At 44.3% G+C, this 22,344-nt stretch overlaps 1 long non-coding RNA gene across 3 annotated transcripts; it reads left to right on the forward strand.

Annotated features, from left to right (window-relative positions):
* The first annotated feature begins 2,559 nt into the window (after positions 1-2,559).
* LOC117802748 lies at positions 2,560-22,043 on the forward strand. Of its 3 annotated transcripts, none has more exons than XR_004626260.1 (3): positions 2,560-8,347; positions 16,965-17,042; positions 20,642-22,043. It is a non-coding gene; the product is annotated as an uncharacterized LOC117802748 (long non-coding RNA). The 3 variants fall into 3 exon arrangements; XR_004626261.1 differs by having other exon boundaries at positions 2,560-3,422; XR_004626262.1 differs by lacking the exon at positions 2,560-8,347 and adding an exon at positions 18,057-18,145 and having other exon boundaries at positions 16,692-17,042.
* The last annotated feature ends 301 nt before the right edge of the window (positions 22,044-22,344 follow it).

The raw sequence follows: 22,344 nt of genomic DNA on the forward strand, positions 1-22,344 counted from the left end.
AACGTAATAATGTTCTTAAGCATCTCCTTGTGGATATCCATATAATGAAACCAGTGAGTTCGTAACAATAAGCACCTAAATAATGAAACATAGAATGTAAATGTTTTTAAAACCCATATTCTTGGGGTACCTGGGTGGCTCAGTCAGTTAAGCATCTGATTTGTGATCTCAGCTCAGGTCTTGATCTCAGGGTTGTGAGTTCAAGCCCCACATTGAGCTCTATGCTGGGTGTGGAGCCTACTTAAAAAACAAAAAATTCCATATTCTTTGCCATATCATAGGGGTGATGTAAGATTATTCTTATGAATAGAAATTAATTCTAATAGAAAAATGTGGAAAAGTACTAACTTTTGAAAAAAATGATGCAATTTATAGAAATGGTTTACTCTGAATAGTGTCTTAAAATAGAAGTATGGAAAAGGTGAAAGATGGGTTTTGGAGGATTTCTTATTTTCTTTGTTTTTTATTTTTTATTTTTATTTATTTTTTTTAAAGATTTTATTTATTTATTTATTTGACAGAGACAGCCAGTGAGAGAGGGAACACAAGCAGGGGGAATGGGAGAGGAAGAAGCAGACTCATAGCGGAGGAGCCTGATGTGGGACTCGATCCCATAACGCCGGGATCATGCCCTGAGCCGAAGGCAGACGCTTAACCGCTGAGCCACCCAGGCGCCCCTTCTTTGTTTTTTAAACGAGGCAATAGCAACTTTTTAAAAACATTTGGTTAATTCTTTTAGTATTACACTGTATATGAACTAACTGAAATGTAAGTAAAAACTCAAAATCAAAAACAGTAACAGAAAACATTTGGTTAGGGGCGCCTGGGTGGCACAGCAGTTAAGCGTCTGCCTTTGGCTCAGGGCGTGATCCCGGCGTTATGGGATCGAGCTCCACATCAGGCTCTTCTGCTATGAGCCTGCTTCTTCCTCTCCCACTCCCCCTGCTTGTGTTCCCTCTCGCTGGCTGTCTCTCTGTCGAATAAATAAAATCTTTAAAAAAAAAAAAAAAGAAAACACGCATATTAATGCAGTTAAAATTGGTGACAGCACAGTGTTAACCCAATACCTAGAAAATAGGGAGGTCTTTCCCTCCCTACTTGAGGATTTTTCCTTTATTTTTAATTCTATGTAATGAGGTAGAAATTACCTTCTATTTCTGTGTGAAGATTAAGCAATAATGAAAGCCTTGTTCCCTAGGTTTCATACTTCTTTTGGGAGAAACAGGTAGCTCTTCCTTTTCCTCTGAGATAAATGATGGAATCTATTTCCAGAAATTTCTAGAAATACGTTATGGCCTTTAAGTCACAGTAAGTAATTTTCAACAAATTCAGTTACATTTCTAGGAGGAATATTAAGTATGGCAGGAGCTCAAGATTTTGTAAAGCATTTGCTCTTAAATATAGCTTTTTTGGTCAACACTTTCTCTAAGCTAAAAATATCAGGACCTTGCACATAGGATATATTTAGATCTAAAGATATAAGATTTTTTATTTTTATTCTAATACTTTTATAGATGAGGAAATTTGAAGCCCAGGTTAACACCCATGTAACTGGGACCCAAATGACTTAAGTGAGCACACACAGCTAACTTTCCTAACTAGAGCCAACTTTCCAATTCCTGAGTACTTTGTTCCCCCTGCTTAACTATGAAAATGAAGACCTGTCATATTTGTACAGTGCTGATTGATCCTCTGTGTTATACAAAGTAGCAGATTTTAAGGGTGAGTCACCACCCTTTGTTTTCTTCACCCTTTCAAACCTCCACACCCTCCCTTTTTCTTTAGACGTCACCTATTTAGGTGGAGTCTGATCATTGTCTCCATGTCCTAGGGGGACTGGATTACTCCTGGCTGCCAGTCTTCTGCATGGAAGATGCCAGTGTTGCGCCATAAATCTGCCACCGCGTGGCACTCCCGTCTCCCCTTCCTAGAGACGGAGAGTCTCCTGGGTGTAAGAGCCCTTGTGGCAGCCAGTAGCTGCACAGGGATATGAGGTAGCACAGAGATTAAGTTTGCGAAGAGAACACGGATATATTTACTCTCTCAAGTCATCGCATTGGTCGGTTGAAGTCCATTGCAAAGGGAACACTAGTGTCTGAGTGTTCTCTTTTATGGATTCCGTATGGTGTCGGATCAGTGCCTGGTGTGCTGATTATATAATACACAAACGTTCAAGTGCGCAATGACACCGGGTTCAGCGTTAGCCTCATAATTTAAGTCTGAAATTATTCAGCCATTAAAAGTGCTGGTTTTAGGAACTGGTAACAGAAGTGTACGTACAGGTGAAAGAAGAAAAGAAAGAAAATTGAACTTGAAGGACATGGGTTTAAGGCCAAATCATTTGGGACTAAGGTCACAGGGACTGTCTGTAAAGGACCAGGCCATGTCTAAGGCAGAAGGCTTCGCTAGGAGAGGTTTTCCCAACAGGAATCTATACTACCATCTCAGAATTCGAATGATGACTCAAAGGTTGGTAAGGTTGAGGCTTTGGTCAACCTTGTATATGCTGCTATTCCCCCCCCCCCCCCCCGCCCCGCGCCGTATNGCCGTATCCTAAATCCCAAATTACTGCATTTATTTCTAGGACCGCTAGAGGGGGCCCTTGACACATGCCAAACCCTCCTTGGCTTTTCTCAGTCCAGTTTTCAAACACATTTCCTCTCTGATTCCTCATTAGTCGAGTTCCAGGAGCGATGAGAAGGTCGAGGTGTGATATTCTTGAGATTTCTCTGTTACAGGAGTTTATGAGCTAAGTGATAACTGCTTGCAGCTCAGTCATAAATTGAATGTTTTAGCCAAGGTACCCAGTGCTTGCAACAGGTGCGTTGCTATTTAGAAAGCTGTGCCGCAGCCCTTTAACGGGACCTTGTTAACAAAACGGCAACCCGCTTTTCAGTTGTCCTACTTGTTTCTCAGAGCAGTACTGTTTTCTGCCTGTGCCTTCTGAATCTCATATACGCCCAAAGGGATTGCCTTAGTGTTCCTTATATATTATTTCTGACGCTAACCTGGTATTCCTTAATTGAAACATCTTCACCTATTATGTTGCTTTTCATTTGACCATTTCAAAGTCATCTCTCCAGCAAAACTGAGTCCTAATTAAGGTCTGTTAATTTGCTCACAGAATGACAGGATTACTTGCTGATTTGTTTTCTTATTAGAAACGTTAGAACCCCTGTAGCTTTGGAGAAAATCTATCTTTAGGATTGTTCCAGAAGTCCAGTTTCTATACTACTTAACGAACCGTGTTCATCCCCTTGTTGAGCAGGTATGTAGGAGCACGTGTGCATACAGCCCTGCCTTCTGTTCCTCAGCTGGGGCTGCACGCTGGCCTGAGTCTTGTCCTGCGTGATGCTAACTATGACACCGCTGTGAATGCTGGCACTGAGCACGGATGGCCTCATGATGGACAGGAGTTTGAGGTACAAGTAGTTAAATACGCAACATGGTATTTCGGTTCTGAGAAAGAGAGTGTCTGTCTTTCATCTCACGTGTACAATAAAAGCTTGGAGGAACCTCCTAGAAAGTGAAACTACTGAAGTGGTTGCCAGAGGGATCTTTCTTGTGACCCTTTGTTTTCTTTTTCCTGTGGACATGCTCCTGGGGTGTCTAACCTCTACCTTTAGCTGACTACAAGAAAGAGACGTTTGATTTCAGGTAGTTACCTTGATCCCTTGGGGCAGAGGCATGAGGATTAGCCTTTCAGAGACTGTGCCTTTGCTGTGTATTCATTTATACAGGCTAACCTCGTGTATGTGACTTAATAGTTATTAATTACCTACTAAGTACCAGACAGGCCCTTTGATCATCTCACTTAAGGACGGAGGTGGGCGGTGATAACCCCAACCTCCAGAAGAGGAAATTGAGCTTCCATGAGGATGAAGTAACTTGCTTAAAAATTCCAGTTAGAAAGGGTGGAGCTGAGAATAGAATCTTGGTCTCTCTGGGGTCCACCAGACCTCCCGGGCTTCTTTTTTAAAACTCAGAATGTCTGACTGGCTCAGTCAGTAGAGCATGTGACTCTTGATCTCAGGGTCGTGAGTTCAAACCCCGCCCCTATGTTGGGCGTGGAGCCTACTTCAAAACAACTCAGAACGAAGTTGGTGTCCATACTGGCGGCTCCACCAGCCATACTCCAGAGTGAGAGGCACCTCTGAACCAGTCGGCTTCAGAGCTGTCTACAAACCCCGGGAGTATTTGTGGAGCTTTGTTCTTTCCTGCAGCCTCCCCCCTTCCATCCCACTCTACCCCTCCATCCCCCAGATGCCAGGCTGCAAAAGCAGAAGGCTTTGTTCTAACAAGATCCTGGGCTATGCAGGCTCTTTCAGATGGTACCCAAGAAGGGGTTGCAAATCCAAAACCAGGAGCCCCCTTCTTCCTGTCACTCTGCGTGACTCACATGTGCCTTTGCAGAGTGGAGTGCTGGTTGAGGGCTTTTGATTCTGGAATTCTCTAACATTAATCTTCAGCTCCTCTCACCTTCCCCAACCCTATCCTCTGCTCCCAGTTTTAAAAAAGCCTGAGCACCTGCCACTACCCCACACCCCTTCCCTGACTGTGCTGCTTAGAGCTCAGCCTTCCTGGAAGGGAGCCTGGGTTCAGTTAAGTTCTCATTCATCTTCCAGTTCAGAAGAGCAAGCCTGTGTTACTGACCCCCCACCCAGTGCCACACAGTCCCTATTCTCTTTTGGTCCTCAAATCCATTTAATTATTCCCCACTGGGGATGCCTGGGTGGCTCATTTGGTTAAGCATCTGTCTCTGGCTCAGGTCATGGTCTCTGGGTCCTGGGATCGAGCCCCCCATTGGGCTTCCTGCTCAGTGGGGAGTCTGCTTCTCCCTCTCCCTCTGCTCCTCCCCCTGCTTGTGTTCTCCCTGTCTCTCTCTGTCTCTCAAATGAATAGATAAAATCTTTAAGAAAAACTATTCCTCACTTTGTAGTTTGTAGATGTAGGTAGGTTTTTAAGCAGAAACTTGAGACATTTGAGGTAGAGAAGGGTATGGAAGTTGATAGAACTAAGAATAGTTCCAGGTCACCAAGCTGTCAAACACAGTAGTACAGAGGAGGAGTGGGTGACAACTTTATTCCATGAGGCCGAAGGCTCTGGGGTCTTAGGAGGTCACATCCCCTTTTTGGGACCTCTACAGTCTATTCTTGCTCCAACAGACTGAATCTAAAGCAGGGGCAAGGACAGCTCTCATCACCTGAATCAAACCCGTCCTCTAGCCCCATACTTTTTTTCTCCCCACTGTGACTTAAAAAACAAAAACCTTCGTCTTCTTTTATTTACCTTTAAGTGAAATCTCTTTAAGACTCTTCACCCTGTAAGTACCATGAGGCCTGAGACCCTGTCTGTCTGTTTTTTGTTTTGGTCATTCTTATCCAGTGTTTGTTGAATGAATGATTGATAACGTAGCTGGCACTTACTGAGCGCTTACTATATGCCGGGCTCTATGCCGAGTGATTTATATTCATTATGGCAGATGTGCATTATAACCTTGGGAAACTGCTGTCCCTGTTTTCCAAAGAAAGTGACTGAGCCTCAGAGAGGCCATTTGCCCACCCACGACCATGCAGCTCTCGGTGGTGGCAGCAGGGCCCCAGCAGGCATGTCCTCCTCTCAGGTCCACAGCGTCACAGTACCTCCCTGTCAGTAAGCCTTCCACCTGCCAGTGGGCCGTTTCCTGTCACACACCACACTGCCCCTCAGTGACTTCTCCCACAGACTCTATTTCTATCTTCACCATCGTTCTCTCTGATGAGGTTCTCCCCATAGAGAAGGCGTGGGTGTTCGAGAGAAGCTGTGCCCTGTGGGGTGTACTCTGCCCCACCCTAGGGGTAAACCTGGTGGCTAGGGAAGAATCTAGAATAATTTCGCTGAAACTTCGTCTAGACAGGTTTGCAGGACCCCATATACCAGCTTATTAGCATACTGGAGCGGTTCTGGTCTGAACTGTTAGCTCGTCATCAGCTGCACTTGTGATGGTTGTTGAAGATGCTGTTTCTACAGCCTTTGCCCTCGGAGATCCTGAATCAGCAGGTCTGCAGCAGGGAGCTCAACTGGCCTCAAAGGTCAGACCTGTTGAAACCTTTGACCTGAACCTGAGGTCTGAATCTGGGAGATGTCCTTCCTGAGGCATCTATACAACGGAAAGCACCACATTTTTTTTTTTGTTTTATTTTTATCCAAAACAGGAAATGAAACTTACATCTGTACTAAGGTAAACCGTGTGCAGCCCTCTGGTTGTGGGAGCTGGGGGTCCCTGAAACTGGCAGAACTTTACACAGAAAGGCCTCCAAGCTAGAGGGCTGGGACAGCAGAGCCAATAAACCAGTGTCGTCTCCACCCTGACCCCCCATGGTGTATGCCACCTCCCCCGTTTTACTTGGGGGCCTTAAGTGAATTCCTGTCTTGAGGGGAGAGTCGGTTTAAACTCACCAGCTTGACTCATAAGCCTCCTTAATAGAAGGGACCTGGAAGTTCCAGCTGAGGGCCGTGTCTGCTGGCAGTTTGAGGGTGGGATTTGGGGGATCATCGCAGGCCTGGTGTTACAGTACATGAGCTGGAGGACCTCACAGTTCCCCGCCATCCTGATACCTCCCGTGTACACCAGAGGTTCTGAGGGAACTCTGTTGGAAGCTGAGAGCCAGGACCCAGGATGAGTGGGACCAGCTCAGTGGTCGTCTCTTGCTCAGCCAGTGTGAGTCTGGCCACCAAGAAACCCCCCCATGACTCGTGTCCAGGAGCCAGAATCCAGCCCTGAAATTGCCTGACCTCTGAATCCACACCAGGACCTCATTCTGACTCAGCTTCCTGTCCAGAGGGCTGCCCATCTCCTGCTGCCCTCATTCCTGGACCCATCATACATACTTGTTCCACCTCCTCCAAAACCCTCTTTTATCACTAAGCCCTCCAGAAACTTCAGCCTCAATCACAACACCTGAAATACCTTTTACCTACTGACGATTTCCTCTGAGATCTCTCATCCTTGAAACCCTTTTGATGGAGACCACATCTTCTCCCCTACCTCTTCTCCCAGGTGGAGGAGGAGGGGCCACTGAACCCCTGGCCTCAGCCCTGTCACTCAGCAATCACTCCTCGTACTCAGGACGCATGTGCCCTCTGCCTTCAGCTCAGCCTTCCTCTCCATCCTGCCCCTGTTGTCATCCATGGGGGCTTTGACCTCTTCCCAGTGTCCACCCTCAGGAGTCCTCCCACCCCAACTCTGGCCTTGTTCCAACACATGAGATCTGTGTTGAAAAGCTGGAAGCAAGATTCTCATATGCAGTAAAGAAACATGTATGAGAAATTTATTTGTCTCATTGGTGAGGGAACCAGTCTTCTATATGTCAATCAAACGGTAACATTTGGGGTATCTTTCTAGCCCGTGGAGTCATTTCCAACTTCCCAATCGATTTCTTTGTAAACTAACATCCAAGTTTACAAAGTCTGGGCCCTAATCAGTAGAAAATAGTGGGTGACCGTCCCTTAGAGAGTCCGATGACCCTGAGGGCTCGTGGGACAGCGCTCTAGTGTGGCACAGCAGCCAGTGCATTTGTTGCCTTATTTCTAAGTAGCAGATGCATTTTCTAAATGTGAAGCTTCTCTGAATACCTACTCCCGTCCTCAGAAGCATGACCTTGAGGAACGTAGCTCCTGGACTCTCAGGATTACCAAAGAGGAGTAACACAAAGTCACTGTGGTCAAGCCCAGTTGCGTCCGTGTTGGGGAGGTGGGAAGGGAGGGGAGTGGGAGTCAGGACTTGCACCAGAGAGAACGAATGGATAGATTTGGGGGATGACAGGATTTACTCAACAAGCATTTGGTAAGGACCTGGCATATAGAAACCTATAAGCTAGGCGCTATGAAGAAACATTTTACAGATGAGGAAACTGAAGCTTAGGTTAGAAATAAGCCCCAAGTCACCAGGTTAGTAGCTGGTGAAGCTCAGAGCTAATCCATGCCTGGGTCTCCTCAGCCATAAGTGTGTGGGCGGTAGCGGTGACTTCCTCTGTGCGTGTTGCGTTCTGGGTGGGAGGTAGGAGGTGACTTCCTTTAGCAGCAGGTGCAGGGCCAGGCCTGGTGCGGCCTTACATGTCTAAACAAAGCCAACTGCAGGATTCCACACGGCCCCGCTGCAGGGCCCTCATTCCTGTCCCTCTTCAGCACCAGCCGCCTAAGACCTCTGGGAATGAGCTCAGAGGGCGGGGGCCACAGGGATGACTGCAGCTGGCACTGCCTTTGACAGATTCGTCCTCCGACTTCAGCATTGTTCCCAGGCAGGATGGGTCTCTGCCATCGTGCGCACGTCGTGACAGGAGGAGGAGGAGGCAGCCGGGGCTCTGGGGTCTGTAATTGGATCGGAGGCTATGATGGTGACAGCTGCGGCAGCAAAGGCCTGAGGAGGGGGCTTGGGCAGATGGAGAAAAGCTGGGCCCGGGGTTTGTGCTCATTCATCATCCTGGAGGCAGCTCTCCTGGGGTGCTGGGACCCTCACTCCAGCATCGAGTCTCCAGCCCCTAGTGCCACCAATACCGCCTGTCCATGCATGTTGTCTCATATGTGGGGAGGGTCCCAGGGGAGCTCCATCCACCATACTGGTAGACTCTGGAAAAAAGGAGGGTTTGTGAATCCTAGCCCCCCCCCCCATTCGCTAGTTGTGTGGTCATGGGCAAGTTTGGTAACTTCTGTCTCTACTTCCTCTCTGGTAGAATGGAAACCACATGATACTCTTAACAAGGGGAGTACTCGCTTTAGAAAGGACTCAGTAGCCAGCTGCACTGTTGTCTGGTATGTTTGAAATGGAAAGTCATTGTACAGGCAGATATTACCATGTAACAAATGACACCCAAACTCAGTAGACTGAAACCACCACCATTTTATTCTGTCTCATGATTCACTGGGTCAGGAATTCAGGCAGGACTCAGCTAGGTGACTCTTTGCTCCACAGGATAGCAATGGCAGCCACCTAAGTGAGATGAGATGGGCTGACCTGGAGGGTACAAGGTGGCTTCACTCCTGTGTCTGGTGTGATTTTGAGGGAAACTGGCCGTGAGTGGACATCCCTTCCACATTATTCAATTTGTCAAGCAAGTCAGAAGCCTGGCCCAGTTCTAAGGTGAGGGAGGAATGGCCACAATTTTGTCTTTAATCTACCACAGACGCCCTTCAATAGGACATCACGAAGTATTTCTTTGTTTAGAACTTTTCTAGTGCCATTGTGGGGGAGTGGAAAGGGTCCAGGGCTGACCACCAGGAAACCTGGGTTTGAGTCTCACCCACCATCCTTTGAGCCCCTGTTACTCTCAAGGCGTTAGATCTGATGTCAGAAACCCAGAGACAGGAAGAGAGTATTCCTAGGTTTTAGACTTCAGCCTGACCTGCTCATGCAGGTGACATCAAGCTAGTCCTCTCCCTTCCAAGAATCCCATTTTGCTGGTCAGTGGAGTGAGAAGGAGGTTGCATTGGGTGCCACAGAATCTTTCCCAGGGGTTACCCTCTGAGAGGCTAACTGGCACTGCTGGGGAAACTGAGACCTGCCTGGCTTCATGCCAACTTCCAGAGGTGTCTCTGTGCCTCTCACCTTTAGCAAAGCCACAGAAAACAGCTTTCAGAGCTCAACAGGGAGGAGGTGGCTGGTCTGTTTAGAAATGGATTCATAAAATGGATTCCCAAAGCATAAGAACAGTAATGGGTATAAAAAAACGGGGATTACTGGATGCTTCTCAGAAAAGCTGAGACCTGACATGTACCCACGTGCTCTGTGAGCTCCAGTGTGGGAAGGACTTGAGATTTGCACCCTGGGCTGAGCCAGGGTGTGCATCCTTCTACTCACTGATTCTAGATCAATCTCCTTACCTAGAAAGGTCCCCAGAGTGGGCAAGCAACCCAGAGGGTTGCTTGGAGGTGGTCTCCAAAAGGCCAGCAGAAACCAGGGGCCCAGCCTCTGCCCTGGACCCTTCAGGACCATCCTGGAGCCCTTGATGCTACCCAGGGCCTAGGCATCCATGGGCTTGGCCATTCTTGGGAAAGAATCAGGCAGCAGGGCTCTGGCCATCAGTGGAGGCAGTTAGGGAGGATGGGCAAGGAGTGTCCTGGCCCAGGGCCAGAGCTGTGGGATTTACAATCATCCTGGGGCCTGGGAGCAGCTTTTTTATTTTGAGGTCATGAGTAATTGAGCCAACTGTGTGGTATCCCACAGCCGGCCCTGCCTCTTCCCACCCACAAATGCACATATATTTACGCCTGCCACACACACACACACACACACACACACACACACACACACACACACACGTACACACATCATTTGGAGAGACAGAAGTACCTTGTATGGAAGGCTTGTGCTAGGCATGTGCCAGGGGTTTTTCATATACCAGCTCACAAAATTCTGGCAACAACTCTTTAAGCTGGGCCTCATTATCCCCAGTTTGCAGCTGAGGAAACTGACTGAGCCAAGGCGAGGTAAGAAAACTTGCCCCAGGGGGGCGCCTGGGTGGCGCAGCGGTTAAGCATCTGCCTTCCGCTCAGGGCGTGATCCCAGCATTCTGGGATCGAGTCCCACATCAGGCTCCTCCACTATGAGTCTGCTTCTTCCTCTCCCACTCCCCCTGCTTGTGTCCCCTCTCTCACTGGCTGTCTCTATCTCTGTTAAATAAATAAATCTTTAAAAATAAATAAAAAGAAAAGAAAACTTGCCCTAGGATCCACAGCTAATCATCAGCAGAAAAAGGACTTGAACCCTCTCTCCTCCCCACCAGCTCAGGCCCTTCCCACACTCAGTCCAACATGGCTAGACCTTGTCTGAAATCATCACTTTCTGGTAAATTGGACTTAAAAATGACTCTACATCATAAAAGAAAAGATTGATAAATTCAACTGCATTAAAAATAATAATAAAAGCCTGCATGGCCAAAAAACACCCCATAGGCAAAGCCAATGAAAATGACAAGCTAGGGGAAACATTGCTATTGATATTAAGGCAAAAGGCTAATCTCCATAATGTATAAAAATTTCCTAGTCATTTATATGAAAAAGACCACAATCTAATTTTGTTTTATTTTTTATTTTTTTTTAAAGATTTATTTATTTATTTGAGAGAGAGAGCATGAGCGGGAGAGGCAGAGGGAGAGGGAGAGTGGACTCCCCGCTGAGCATGGAGCTCATGGCTGGATCTCACAGCCCTGAGTGAGATCATGACCTGAGCAGAAATCAAGAGTTGGATGCTTAACCGACTGAACCACCTGGGCACCCCATGTGGTTGTACCACATTATATTCTCACCAGCAGTGTACGAGAGCTCCAGTTCCCCTGCATCCTCAGCAACATTAGATATAATCAGGCTTTTAAATTTAAGCCATTCTTGTGAGTGTGTAATGCTATCTCATTGTAGTTTTACTTTGTGTATCCCTTGTAACACATGATGTTGAACATATTTTCATTACTTATCAGCTATCAGCGTGTCTTCTTTCATGTTCACATCTTTTGTCCATTAAAAAAATTGAGTAATTTTCTTTCTTATTACTGAGTTTTGTGAGTTTTCGATACATTCTGGATGTGAGTCATGTGTTAGATTTATATCTTGTGAACATTTTCTTCCATTTTGTGTCTTGCTTTTTCATTTTCTTAATGGTTTGTTTTATTTATGTATTTATGTATTTATTTACATTTTAAGTAGGCTCCACATTCAATGTGGGGCTTGAATTCACAACTCCAAGATCGGGAGTCACATGCTCCATTGACTGAGCCAGCTAGGTGCCCCTCATAACGGTTTCTTTTGAAGCAAAGCTGAGGTTTTAATTTTAATGAAGTCTAATTTACCAGTTTTTAAAATTTGTACAGATTTTTCCTGTTTTCCTTTTTTTTTTTAAGTGGGGGAAGAGCAGAGGGAGAAGGAGAGAGAATCTTTTTTTTTTAAACATTTTATTTATTTATTTATTTGACAGAGATAGAGACAGCTAGCGAGAGAGGGAACACAAGCAGGGGGAGTGGGAGAGGAAAGAAGCAGGCTCATAGCAGAGGAGCCCGATGTGGGGCTCGATCCCATAACGCTGGGATCACGCCCTGAGCCGAAGGCAGGCACTCAACCGCTGTGCCACCCAGGTGCCCCAGGGGAGAGAATCTTAAGCAGGCTCCACACCCAGCATGGAGCCTGATGCAGGGCTCAGTCTCACAACCCTGAGATTATGACCTGAGCCGAAATCAAGAGTTGGACCCTTAACTGACTGAGCCACCCAGGTGCCCCTCTGTGTTTTCCATTTGAAGTTTTGTAGTCAGCAGTTATATTTAGGGATGTGACTTTTTCTGAGTTAATTTTTGTGTAGGATATGAAGTGAAAGTCAAGGTTTTTTTTTTTTTTCATACAGCTGTCCTATTGATCCAACACCATTTGTTAAGAATATTGTTTTTTCCCTGCTTTGAATTATCCTGGCACCGCTTAAATCAATTGACTGTAGATGTACAGGCCTATTTTTCACTGTGTTCTCATCCATTGATCTCTATATCTACCCTTACACCAACACCTCATTGTCTTGATTACCATCGCTAACAGTAGCTCTTGAAATCTATGGTGTTGGTCTTCCAAATTTGTTCCTTTGTCAAAATTGTTTTTGTCTCTTCTGAGTCTTTTTAATTTCCATATACAATTTACAATCAGAATGTCAATTTCTACAAAAATTTTTGCTAGAAATTTCATTGGAATTGCATTGAATCTATGGATCAGTTTGGGGATAATTGACATCTTCAGAACATTGAGTCTTCTTCTTTTTTTTTTTTTTAAAGATTTTATTTATTTATTTGACAGAGATAGAGACAGCCAGCGAGAGAGGGGACACAAGCAGGGACTGTGCCACCCAGGCGCCCAGAACATTGAGTCTTCTGCCTGATGTGGGGCTCGATCCCATAACGCTGGGATCATGCCCTGAGCCGAAGGCAGACGCTTAACCACTGTGCCACCCAGGCGCCCAGAACATTGAGTCTTCTGATCCATGAATTTTCTATATCTCTCCATTTATTCTGATCTTTAATTTTTCTCAGTAATGTTTGTAAGTAATCTGTGTACCAGTCTTGCCCATATTATGTTAAATTTATCACTAAGTATTTTATGTTGTCAGTGTTACTGCAAATGGTATTCTTGGAATTTTATTTTCTAATTTGTTTTTGCTGGTATATATAATTACAATTAATTTTTAAAAATATTTTTTTATTTATTTGTCTGAGAAAGAGAGAGCACAAGCAGGAGAAGCAGCAGGCTGAGCAAGGAGCCTGACATGGGACTCGATCCCAGGACCCAGGGATCATGACCTGAGCCAAAGGCAGATGCTTATCTGACTGAGCCACCCAGGTGCCCCTACAATTGATTTTTGTATATTGACCTGTATCCTGTGGTCATTAGTTCTAGTACCTTTTATGTAGATTCTTTATGATTTTCTAAACACACAGTCACATTGTCCTTGTATAATTTCACTTTTTTATTTTGTTTGTATGCCTTTCTTTTTCTTGCTTATTGAACATATTAGAACCTTCAGGACATGCTTAAGGTTATTTGCATCTAAATTCTTGAGGGATGTTTGTCTCTAGTTTTCTTTTCTTATGAGGTCTTTGTGTGGCTTTGGCATCAGGGTAATGTTAGCCTCATGATATGAGCTTTGAAGTGTTTCTTTATTCTGAATGTGCTTGTATAGGGTTGCTATTATTTCTTTCTTGAATATTTGCTAGAATTAACCAGTAAAGCCATCTCAACTTGGAGTTTCTTTTGTGGCAGATGTCTAATTTTGAATTCAAATTCTTTAATAGCTGCAGGATTATTTACATATTCTGTTTCTTCTTGGGTTAGTAATTTGCGTCTCTAATAGAATTTGTTTTCATTGATGTTGTCATTTTATTGTCATAAACTGTTATATTGTTTACGATTTTTTAAATTTTTCAAAGCATAGTTGACATATACTATCAAATTAGTTTCAGATGTACACATAGTGATTCCACAATTCCATACATTGCTCAGGGCTCTCCATGATAACTGTAGTCACCATCTGTCACCAGTGATGTTTCTTTATTATCCTGTTACTGTCTGTAGCATCTGTAGTGATAGCTTCTCTTTCACTTCTGACACAGATGATTTGTATCCTCTCTTTCTTTATTATTCCAGCTAGAGTTTTATAAATTTTATTGATCCTGTCAAAGTAGTAGTTTTGGGTTTAATTGAATTTTATCCATTTGTCCATTTCTTATTTGATTTTTGCTCTTGTCTTTATTACTTCCTTCCTTCTATTTATTTACCTTGAATTTAATTTGCTCTTCTTTTAGTAGGTTCTTAAGATGGAAGCTTAAATAACTGATTTTAGATCTTTCTTTATAATATGAACATTTAAAGTTATAAATATCCGTCTAAGCACTACTTTAACTGCATCCCGCAAATTTTGATATGTGGCACTTTCATTTTCACTCAGTTCCAAATATATTCTAATTTCCCTTGTGATTTCTACTTTGACCCATGCATTATTTAGAACTGTCATTTTTTTTTTATTTCCTAATACTCTGTATATTCTTAATGTTTTCCTACCACGTGAATGTATTACCTATTCAAAAATAAATTAAGAATAAATTTCAAATAAGCATAATGACTTTTGGAGCACCTGGGTGGCTCAGTTGGTTGAGCGGCCAACCCTTGATTTTGGCTCAGGTCATGATCTCTGGGTCCTGGGATGGAGCCCTGTGTCTGGCTCTTTGATCAGCCAGGAGTCTGCTTGAGATTTTCTGTCTCCTTCTCCCTCTGCCCCTCCCCCCACTCACACATGCTTTCTTTAGATAAACAAACAAAAAAACAAATAAATAAAATCTTTTAAAAAAAGAACAATGACTCTCAAGTTGGAAATGAGAACCTACCCACAAACTGAGCTTTCCCTGATTGTTCTCTCTCCTGTGCACCGTTTTCACCTCCATCACCCTGCTGCGCTCTAGACCAGAATGTTTATCATAATAAGCTTGCTTCTCCCTCTTCTCATTCCTCATATCCAAGCAACTATCAGGGCTTGGATATGGTTTCTCTTTCCTGAATTTTATGATATATGCCCCCTCCTCTGCCATTTTGCCATTATCTCAGTGGCAGCCACCATCTACTGTCATTTGCACAAATGCAGAAGACATCACAATGGCTTCCCTACAAGATTCCTCTTAGTTACCGGGGGAAAGAGAGTGATGTACCGTAGAGAAGACTAGTAGATGCCATCTTAATCAAGTGATCAAAATGAACATCATTGTGAATGGGACAAATGGAAACCATGTACCACATGATAAGATACAATGAGAAAAATGCCATCTAAACATGTCATTTAAAAATTTATGGGGTTGCCTCGGTGGCTCAGTCGTTAAGCGTCTGCCTTCGGTTCAAGGCGTGATCCCGGAGTCCTGGAATCGAGCCCCACATCAGGCTCCTCCACTGGGAGCCTGCTTCTTCCTCTCCCACTCTCCCTGCTTGTGTTCCCTCTCTCGCTGGCTGTCTCTCTCTCTGTCAAATAAATAAATAAAATCTTTAAAAAATAAATAAAAATAAAAATTTATGTCAAACAATCCTACTATTTTAATTTACTCTGTACTAAATTTTCCTCCCTATGGTTTGATTTCATTAGCTTTGTTTCTTATGGTTAGATTTTTTTTCATGTGCTTAAAAAGGTTAGTTTTCAGACTCATTTTGAGTAGTCCGTGATGTTCATTGTGTTTTGAGCAAAGATGAATTTTTAAAATGTTTTATCTATTATTCTTATATGCTTGGAGGAGTAGCAGTGCCTTAGAAGTATTGAATTGAACAGAGCAATCATTTAAAATCCAACATTCTGGGGGCAGCTGGCTGGCTCCATCAGTGGAACATGCAACTCTGGATCTTGGGGTCGTGAATTCAAGCCCCATGTTGGGGCTGAAAAAAAAAAAAAAGAAAGAAAGAAAAGAAAAAAAGAAAACCCGATATTCTGTGTCTAAATTCTGGTGTAGTAGAAAGAGCCAGGCTCTTAGGAGGCCAGAGCCCCAGTTTTGAATCCTAGCTCTGCTGTATAATCTTGTTCAGGTTTCTGAATTTTTCTGAGACCCAGTTCTCTTGTTTAAAAAAACGGGCATAATAACACCTTCCTTGCAGAGTTTTTGTGAGGATTAAGTGAAAGTGCCTGTCAGGGCTTCCCAAATGTTGTTGGCTTTGTAATTGAAGCTACAATTGACTCCCATGCAGTGTGAATGAAGCAAAGAAAGCTGATACTCTGCCAACAGGTGCAAAGGAGGCTGCTGGACTTTTCAAACAAAAGGACTCCAAATACATGTGACTGTTTACATTAAGTAGGAGTGGTCCCTTAATCCAGTTTCTGTCTGTGTGTTCTCAGAGGGAGTAAGTGGAAAACACAGAAGCCAGAACATGTGTGTTGTTCAGGAGTCAGAATGTGACACCCCTAGGGGCAGGAATCAAGCTCCCGAGCTAACCCGTTGCTGTGGCTCTGGTAACTTGCAGAAAGTGACCTCTGTCTTTCTCAGGCTGGGGCAGTGGGGGCAGATAGAGTCAAGGCCTCTGTCATTCAGGTCCAAACAACCAATAGTAATAATAGCCTGGGGGCCATTGGAGGCTTAGGTATGGGAGGCAGGAAGCTAGAGTTAGTTTTAAGCAAACAATGCGGGGGGGGGGGGGGGGGGGGGGGGGGGGGGGGAAGCCACAGGTGAGTCCCAAGGGATGTCGGAGGCTGCTCACCTTCAGCATTTCCTTTGAACATTTCTGAGTCTTGCTATCATTTTCTGAAGCCCTTCCGAACCCAGGACCCAGCACTGTGGTTTTGTCTCCGTTTGGCCCTCATTCCAAGCTGCTCTCTGTGGGTCCCTCCACCCCGGAATTGCTCACCTGCTCACCTCCAGCTCTGGCCTCCCTGATCCCCAAGTCATGGCCAGCCCCACATGGATTTTTGCCTGCATTACTGACTCTCCCTTTTTGTTCAGGGTCTCCCTTGTGGCCAGTCACCCTACACAAGGACACCAGAGGGGGATGTGAAGGGAAGAGAGAAAGAACTGGAAAAGGTAGGTGACTACACTCAAGGCACTCACACATTTGGAAATTCATTTAATTCACTGAAACCCTATAAAGCATATAGGGCATAATACTGGTTTTTACTTTATTAATGAGGCTCGTGGGGCTGCTAATAAACCCAGGTCCCTGTTATTTTAATCACAAAATTTTTGAAATTATAGAAAAAATAGTTACATTAAAAGAAATGGTTGAAATTTGTTGTTTTATTAATTTTTAATTTAACTTTATTTTTAGGTGGGGGAGGGGCAGAGGAAGAAAGAGAATCTTATTTTTATTTTATTTTTTTAAGATTTCATTTATTTGACAGAGAGAGCATGCGCTCAAGCGGGGGAGGGGGGCAGAGGGAGAGAGAGAGCAGGCTCTCCACTGAGCAGAGAGCCTGACATGGGCTTGAACCCCATGGCCCCAGCAGAAGGCAGATGGTCAACTGACTGAACCACCCAGGTACCCCAAGAAAGAATCTTAAGCAGGCTCCACAGCCTGCAGGGAGCCTGATATGGGGATCAGTTTCACGACCCTGAGACCTGCCCTGAGAAATCAAGGCTTGGATGATTAACCCACTGAGCCATACAGCTGCCTCTGTCGTTTTATTAGTTACAATCAGCCTAAAATAACTATTTTCATTCTGTTTTTTCTTTCTCTTACTATTATCATAAATGATAACAAAAACACTACCATTTATCAAATACATGCTCAAGGAATGGACTCTGCTAAACATTTTACTTATCTGCCTCATTTAGCATCAGAACAAACCAATGTAAGAGATGTTAATTGCCCCATTTTCCAGGCGAGACCAAAAGGAATTTAACTTATCACTTAATGTTCTCACATAATTATTTTCCTAAGTCCCCACGTACTGTTGTTGTTTTTAATTCCTACATGCTCTTAATGTTTCCTAATTTACTTAATTCCTTTTCCCTTGTTAAGTATGATGATGAAAGGGGGGGAGGTGATACTCATTCATTTATTGAACAAATATTTAATCGGCACCTCCATGTTGTCAGGTGATGTGCTAGACCCAGGGGATGCAATGGCGAGTAAGACTGTGCCTCCACAGGCAACTCAGCCTCCTAGGGGATGTCATCAGCAAGAGGTAACTACAAGGCAGGGTAGGGTTGGGGGAGGTCCCGGTTGCTGTGGGGGCACAGAGAAGGGAGCCTTGTCCATCCCACTCCCAACCCCCGCAATATCAGAAGAACAGCTGCCAATTGAGGCCAAGGACCACCACTCCAGGAAGACTAGGATAAGCTGAATGGCCACCATTTTATCGTCTGCAAAATCAGTGATGGCCACCAAACATGAACCACTCATAGTTCTTTGATGGGACTTGGGAATCCAGGGGCTCCAGGGGCTCCACTACTTTAGGATTTGGAACCCCAAACTATGTTCATCCCATGGTAACTTTATCAAAAGCTTGTTTGCCATTCCCTGGGCCAAAGGGGCCTAAAATGGCAACGTCCATGCTCCATTCAGTTGTCATGTCTCTGTTGTCCTTGTAACGCCATTGGTGGTAACGAGGATGGTGGTGCTGGGGCGGGTGCTGGTTTTGACAGTTTTCATCACCTGCGCATCTCCATGTGTCGGTACTCCATAAATGTTATTTAATTGACCTTCACAATAGCCCTGTGAAGTCGTATTGTTATCTTCGTGTTTTTTGGGTCAGTAACTACATCAGAGAGGTTTGGTAACTTGCTCAAGCTCAGCCTGCTTGTAAACATAGAAGGAGCCAATTCTCTAACTACAAGAGTTATACTGCTTAGTGTGTTAACAGCAGTCAGAGTGTGCTGGTTTTACCCTAAAGGTGCTGTTTGTGGGTTATTGACTGTAATTTATATATACCCTGCCTCTTCTAATAGAGGGCTTAAGGTGGCTTACAATAAAAGCGTTCCAATATGGCTTAAAAATAGGTACTATTGGGGGCATGTGGGTAGCTCAGTCCATTGAGCATCTGACTCTTAGTTTTGGCTCAGGTCATGATCTCAGGGTCGTGAGATCAAGCCCCATGTCGGTCTCCACTCCCTGCAGGGAGTCTGCTGGAGATTCTCTCCCTCTGCCCCTCCCCCCACTTGCATGTACTCTCTCTCTCTCCCTCAAATAAAAAATAAAAACAAACAGGTACTATTGAATGGGAATTCAAGCCAATGTAAAGTAGTTGCTGTGATAGCTCAGTGAGGGCTCTGAGCTTCCTGGCAGCCATGGTAAAAATAGAGGTGTTGTAGGGACCCCTGGTGGCAAAGTCAGTTTAGCATCAGACTCTTGGTTTTGGCTCAGGTTGTGATCTCAGGGTTGTGAGATCGAGCCCTGTGGCCAGCTCTGCACTCAGCAAGGAGTCTGCTTGAGGTTCTCTCTCTCCCTCTGCCCCTCCCCCATGCATGCATGTGCTCTCTCTCTCTCTAAAAAAATAAATCTTAAAAAAAATAGAGGTATTGTAAATTGCAAAGCTATTATTTTGGAGATACAGTGCATGTTCTTCCTGGCACTAATTTAGAAATTCTATACAGCTTCTATAAAAACCAAAGGCAGGTATCTTTGCTCAGGTTTCTCAAAAAGCAAACTCGAGACTGAGATTTGTGTGCAGGAGGTTTACTGGGGAGGACCACCAGGAGTGAAACCTGTAAGGAGGGGGGGAAGCAGGATTGTGCAGAGGGAAAGTGGAACTCCAGTGCAGTTGCCATGGGGACTTACCCTCCCAGTTCTGTCAGGTGTTCTGGAGCTCGGGTGGCTCTTCAGAGATGTCCCACCCCTAAGTCAAGGGGGCCAGGACCTTATACTCCTGTAGTGACTATTTATTGGATGTGGGCTTCCACAGGGAAGGACACTACCTTCAGTTTAGGGCAATTCTGGAAAGAGGCTCAGTTGGGAACCATCAGAAGCCAGTGCCTCTGGCCGCTGAGGGAATGCATGCCACACGTGGTCCTGAAAGGGAGACATAGGTGGTATGCCACAGCAACCATGGCAGTCCACTCCTTGTATCTGCCAGTTCCACTGGCTTTGTATAATCAACTCGCCCCATCTTGGAACAGCTCCCTCAGGACTCTGGTAGTTTCTTTTGGGGAAAAACTTGCAAGAGAAAGGATAGTGAGACAAACTACAGACCCCACTGCTGAAATTGGTCTTAAAGCTGCAACTGACACCCATCATCTGTGGTAGGCAGATTATGGCCCACAAAGCTGTTTGCCTACCCATGATTGTTCTCTCTGAGGATGACGCTGTATCAGGGGCTCAGCTTTGGTCTCTGCTGTAGGCACACTGGATATCTAGCAGTGCAGTAGCTAGGTCAGCCTCCATGACTGGGTGCTTGTGCTGTTGGTTTCGTAAATGATCTCTACCCCTGGTACTCTGGATGCTTCACGGACACACTCAGTGGACAGTGCTGGGGTGGCTGATGACAGAGGCTGACTGATAACAACCCTCCCACGTCATTCTGGGTACTTGGCCATTCAGTGCCTCTTCCACGGTGAATGCTTCTTGGGGGGCATTTTCATATGATGCAATGATCTTCACACTTAATAACCACTCCCATAGGGTCATCCACATGTCTCTACCCTAGACCTCCTTGCGCCTGATATTCCATTCTTTCACTTTCCAGGACTCTGACACATCAGCCACCTCACTCACCATTGCCCAGGAATCCGTGCACACTCTTATCTTGGGCTGCTTCTGTATCGACACAGAGTGGATGACCACATATACCCCTCGAAGCTCCCCCCACGGGGAGGATTTCCTCTCGCCACTCTCACAGTGCTGCCTCTGAGTGGAGCGCATACAGTGGCAGCTCATTTTTGGCTCCATATACCAAATGACCCACCTGTGAGGCCTTTTCCTCCTGTGTTGGCTGGTCATAAAGGACCTTTCCCTGGGACCACAGATACGAGGGCTGAGGGAGACACACTGGCACAACAGTGACGGACGACAGCGATTCTTTGAATTGCTTGTTTCATTTGATATAAGAATGAAAGCTCAAGGGTTCCTATTTCTTAAGAGCCCTAAATGTGCACGTGGACTTCTTACTGAAACAGTGTTAGTTACCTGGAATATAGGCTGTATTTATGTAATGTTTAGAATGACATGTTAATAAAGTAATCTGTTAAAATGGGGAAAAACAGCAGTTCTCAATTTTTGTTTGCTCTTAGGACACTTTTACACTCTTAAAAATTTTGAAGATATCTCAAGAACTTTTGTTTATGTATTCATTGATTGACTGATTGTAATCTCTACACCCAACAAACTCACAACCCTGAGATCAAGAGTCACATGCTCTTCCGACTGAGCCAGCCAGGCGCCTCATGGGTTATATTTATTGATATTTACCACATTAGGTATTAAAAGTGAGAACATTAAAATAATATTTATTTATTTTAAAAAACAAATAAGCCTATTATATGTTAACACAAATAACTATATTTTCCACACACAAAAAAATTAGTGAGAAGAATGGTATTGTTTTATATTTTTCAGATCTTTTTAATGTTTGGCTTAACAGAACACACGTGAATTCACCTGTCTGCTTCTGCATTCCATCTCTTGCTAGATGTTGTTTGGTGTGAAGAATGTAAAGAAAGTTTAATCTCATGCAGATATTTAGTTGTAAAGTCACTGTTAAAGGTTACAGAGACCCCTGGGGTTCTCTGGCCACTTATTTGAGAACCAATTGTATACGGCAGAAAAAGCTATCAAAGATCTATCTCACATGTATATAGCAAGCTTGAGGATCACATGATTTCCCAGGGGAATTCTTGGAATCCTTCAAGACCAGATAATCCTAAGGTTAGAAAAAGAAAGAAAATTCCCTCTTTTTATGAAGTAAGTATAACATTGATACCTAAATGCAATAAACACAAAAAAACCCCAGAGGTACCTGGTTGACTCGGCCAGTAGAGTAGGTGATTCTTGATCTTAGAATTCAAGCCTCATGTTGGGGGTAGAAATTACTTAAACAAAACAACAACAAAAAAAAAAAAAAGAAAGAAAGAAAGAAAGAAAGAAAGAAAGAAAGAAAGAAAGAAAAGAACAAAGAAAGAAAAGAAAAGAAAAGAAAAGAAAAGAAAAGAAAAGAAAAGAAAATGCATAGATCATTCTTTTTTTAAGTTTTTGTTGTTGTTGTTGTTTTAGTTTATTTAAGTAATTTCTACACCCAATGTGGGCTCAAACTCACAACCCTGAGATCAGGAGTGGCATACTCTTCTGATTAAGCCAGCCAGGGGCCCCTAGATCATTCTTACTTACAAATATTTATGCAAAAAAATCTAAGTACTAGTGAATAAACTCCAAGAGGATATTAAAAGCAATATA

This window comes from Ailuropoda melanoleuca, chromosome 6 (assembly GCF_002007445.2).
Source record: "Ailuropoda melanoleuca isolate Jingjing chromosome 6, ASM200744v2, whole genome shotgun sequence".
In the NCBI taxonomy this organism is placed as follows: Eukaryota; Metazoa; Chordata; class Mammalia; order Carnivora; family Ursidae; genus Ailuropoda; species Ailuropoda melanoleuca.